The 2,743-nt window shown below is 35.6% G+C and overlaps 1 non-coding gene across 1 annotated transcript; it reads left to right on the plus strand.

Annotated features, from left to right (window-relative positions):
- Window positions 1–1,489: 1,489 nt before the first annotated feature.
- Window positions 1,490–1,595, plus strand: LOC122028341. Its single transcript, XR_006124743.1, has one exon. It is a non-coding gene; the product is annotated as a small nucleolar RNA R71 (small nucleolar RNA).
- The last annotated feature ends 1,148 nt before the right edge of the window (window positions 1,596–2,743 follow it).

A 2,743-nucleotide genomic window follows, 5' to 3' on the forward strand; every position in this document is an offset into this window, starting at 1 on the left:
TCGCTCTCTCCATCTTCGTCTTCTTTAAAGTTCCTTCAGGTGGTTGAAGACGGTTCAGTGTGAGCTTCCAATTATAGGCCCCATGAAAATCTGCACACTAAAAAAAAAACATATCTCGCACAAGCATGTTATATAAGATAGAACCAGAACTATATCAAGATAAGCAGAATAAGTAATAAAAATTGAATCACATCCAACAAAATCAACGATGAATTTCTCTATAATTCTCTCCACAAGATCACAAGAAATACTAACCTTACTTTGATGAGAGATACCTGAAAGTTCTAAACATGTGAATGTGACCTCTTCTGAATTAATTGATGGCTCTAGCTCTGGCTCAGGTGGTAGTGCAAGAAATGGTGGTGATTCTTGGGACTCTGCCATATCTACATGAGTCCCTACACATTAGTCCATAAAATGCTCAATCCTTACAACTATCATAATCTCAGAAGGTTATGTGGACAAAGGAGGTGATTCTTGAGATGTTGTTTCCACAACACAACTCCCTACACATCCTTCTATATCATTATCATCTCCACATACATCAAAAAATAAATCAACATCAATATCCTCAATAGGAGAATCAACTATAGGAGGATCACTAACTTCATTTGCATTCTTAAGTTGATCTACCACATCACATTCATCATCTAAAAATTTAATTTCACTATAACATCCTGTAAAACCAGGAGGTAGATCTGAAAACTTATTATTCACTGCATTATCATCACAATCCTCATCTGAAGAGTCTTCATCTTTATATACATCAGGAAATCTGCACTCAATCGTATTTGGATCATAGAATTTGCCAGGATCTTTACCTTTATTGACCCTCACTAGCCTTTCTAGAAAAGGAACCCTTAGTGAAGGTCTTGGGAAAGATACTTCCTTTTTCCCATAACCCCTTTGAGCTTGCGGAGGAGGTCCAACTTGATTATCTAGTGTTGATGTGATTAAGCGTTGAGGGAAAGGTACTTGTGGCCTTTGTGAACTTCCTGGAGTAATGGAACTGAGTTCTTGTGATCTTCTATTGTTCTTCTTCTCAATTCTAAACAGATCCTTCTTTAGAAGTTCTTCATAATTTTTTCCACTTCTCAACTTAATATCATTATCATTTACACTAGATCTTGTCTGTGTAGGAGGAAGGTCTTCTTTGAACCATTTTAAAACTATTCTATTAATCATTGCCCCCAAATGTTTGAACTCCTCATTCTGTGACTTGTGAATTTCAACATTTTTGGGTGGTTGAACTGTATTTTGTTTGACAGGCTCTCTTACATTTATGGCTTGCACATCTTTAATTTTTTAGAGAGATTCCATCCAACTTTTGTTTGACCATTCATAGAGGTTCAATGCCACTTGATCAATTAACGTATATGCTTCATCTACACTCTTGTCCATAAAAGAACCTCCAGCTGATAAATCCAACAAACACTTATTTAAAAAAGAAATTCCCCTATAGAATATGTGCAGGGTCAGCCATTTTTCTAAACCTTGATGAGGGCACTATCTTTGTAGACTCTTGAATCTGTCCCATGCTTCAAATAATGATTCTCCATATGCATGAGCAAAATTTGTAATGCAATTCCTCATATAAATTGTTCTACTTGGAGGGAAAAAATGATCCAGAAATTGCTTCTCCAATTGTTTCCAACTTGTGATGCTTTGAGGACGGAGGTAATATAACCAAGTCCTTACTTTATCCTTGATACTAAAAGGAAATGCTATCAATCAAACTACATCTGCTAACAGTCCTTCACAATTCACCATATCACAAAGTTCTAGAAATGTCTCAAGGTGCAGATAAGGACTTTCTTATACTTCTTCTCCAAATTTGTGACCTTGTATCATGAAAATTAACTCCGAGTCTAGTTGGAAACTTTCTACTTCAATATGAGGCCGCACAATGGGAGATAAAAATCTTGTAGAAATGGGTACAGAAAAATTTCTTAAGGGTCTGCTTGACATGTTAGTGCTCATGGATATCTAAGAAAAATTATGAGAAAGAACAAAAATGAAAAATTAAAGACAATAAATAAAATGCTATATAAAAAGCAAGAAAGAAAATGCAAAATTTAAATTTCAAGAAAGAAAGTGCATAATGAAAATAAGAAAGAAAATATAAAATGAAAAAGAAAAAAAATGTCTAGAGTAACTCATATGCTAATCAACTAATGTTAATCAAAAACACTCCCCGGCAACGGTGCCAAAAATTTATTATGCACTGCAAGTGTACGGTTACGTCATCAGTAATAAAAAGAGATTGAATCCACAGGGGCTGTTGATTAAGCACTAGTTAACTTCGCACGTGAATTATCTAGACAATCTAAAGTTGTTAACAAACTCTAAAGAGAAAGAAAAGAGAAAAGAGAGAGAGAGTAGAGAGAGAATGAGCATAGTGAATGGAGGATGATAGATTCTAGGATTTCGATATCCTTGTAATGCTAGGCGATGTTACATAGATTGTTTAGTTTTTATCCTATATGTTCATGCTCTTGCAGGAAGTTAGATTCATTACCAACTCTCCCCTGCAGTGGATAAGTTGGCATGCTCTCCTACTCCATATCCTATGCTACTAAATGGAAGTGATTCCTATGGAGTCTGTTAGTGGGGCAGCCCTGTCACTACGCCCCTCGGTCAAACAACATAAAAACACACTAACACACAATAACATAGAAATAGAAATAGATATTACGCCTGATCCCCTACTTCCTTGTGGAGATTTTCTTCTCCTTTTAAGGTG

The sequence above is a fragment of the Zingiber officinale genome, chromosome 10A (assembly GCF_018446385.1).
Source record: "Zingiber officinale cultivar Zhangliang chromosome 10A, Zo_v1.1, whole genome shotgun sequence".
NCBI classification, from domain to species: domain Eukaryota; kingdom Viridiplantae; phylum Streptophyta; class Magnoliopsida; order Zingiberales; family Zingiberaceae; genus Zingiber; species Zingiber officinale.